Raw genomic sequence first — 1,755 nt, 5'->3', positions numbered from 1 at the left:
GAGATTGAATCCCAGGTGGGTTTTTGTTTGTCTGTTCATTTTAAACACCCAGGTGGAGTGTCCTTACCTCCTTCCTCCATGACTCCCTGGTACCCTCCATTTTTCAACAAGCAGGGTGGTTTGAGTAATAACTGTTAAAATAACAAGTGCAAGTGTTTTCTGCAATACTAGGAATAATCAAATGGGTGAAATTCATTTTAACCCTGGAAATTCAGGGTGGTGAATTTCCAGAGAAACTGAAGTTAACTACTCAAATGAACATTTACAAACAATATACAATAAGGAGCAATGAACATAAGAGTCAAGAATACTTCTACTTGTTTCCAAGAACACCGGGTTTACTACTCGGAACTTACCTTGCACATTGCTGTACAACGCTCTAATTGTGGGGAAAAAAAAACCTCACCTCAAATAAATGTATTTTTAAAAGAGCATTCTATTTTATCCCCTTATTCATAGTATTAGTTGAATTAAAAAACATATTAAATAAGCCTTAGACCTTAAATTGTCAGTGTTAAAAATCTCCAGGTCAATTCAGTTGCCAATTTGCCACATGTGTAAATGAGGGCTGAGGTTTTCCTCCTTTCAGAAAAAAAGGCAGTTTTGTTGGTTTTGTTCGTTTGTTTGTTTTTTAAGGAATCCTTTTAAAAAAAAAAAAAGCAGAGATCACAGCAGACCTCTGACAGTAAAAAATGAAACACTGATTGAGGAGTGAGCAAGACGCTTTTGGAAAACTATCCTTTTAAAAATTTATAAATTTATGTTTGAATAGTCAAATATATGTTTGTATCTCCTCTGATTTGAGAAAAAGAAAAAGCCACCATCTTTTTCAGCTGTGTTAGCCATCATCTGAATTATAACCATCCTCTTCTTTCAAGTTGAGAAAGGAGTTTGCTTTAATAATAACAAAATTACAATCAATAGGCTTATATTTTTATGTCTATCATCTTAAAATAGATATAAAAAAAGTGTAGAATTTAAAATTGCTATACACCTGATACAGAACCACAGCAATGCCATTAATGGTCCAATTTCCAAGCATAATTCAATACATGCCCATAAGCTGTTTTTGCACTACATAGAAAAACAGGTCAAAACCTAAAGAACAAAACCCCACGATTCACTGATGTGTTTTGCTGTCTTTTCTCACTTTGGAAATTTCAGGTATTTTGAAATGGTTTGCATCACTAGAGGCAACTCAATGAGAAGTGGCAGTCACATCACGAAAAAGGAAACTATCCAAACGGTTCAGCTTTTTCTTCCTCCACTCTACAGAACAGTTTTAATTTTCAGAACCAGTGTATATTCATGTTTGTTTCCATCTGGAAGTTCAAGTAGTAGTGATCATCAAATGAAATGCACTCGTGTTTTAAGTGGGAAAATACCAACCTGGAGCTAAGCTACCATCAGTTCTAAACCAAGCTTCTTCCAAGTGTTCCTTCTGTGATGAATTCTTGAAGCATCTTTCTCTCATTTGAAACGTTACTCACCCACCTTTCTAAAAATGATTTGTTATTTGCTTATCATAGAGAAGGGATCTGAAACCAAGGTTAACCACGCTTTTGTGGCTGAGGAAACTTTACTGTGGAAAAGAATATAAAACTCTCTCATAAATTTACTTGTCAGCAGCAAAAAGACTCTTCAAGTGTCTTAACCACTGTACAGCTTGATAGTTTTAATACTTCAACTTTTTTTTTTCCATTTTTCATTGTTGAAGAAATAATTTCACAATCTCAAATCAAAGTCAACACTGCA

The sequence above is a fragment of the Cariama cristata genome, unplaced genomic scaffold (genome assembly GCF_000690535.1).
Source record: "Cariama cristata isolate BGI_N322 unplaced genomic scaffold, ASM69053v1 scaffold3976, whole genome shotgun sequence".
In the NCBI taxonomy this organism is placed as follows: Eukaryota; Metazoa; Chordata; class Aves; order Cariamiformes; family Cariamidae; genus Cariama; species Cariama cristata.
This window is presented reverse-complemented; position numbering follows the sequence as displayed.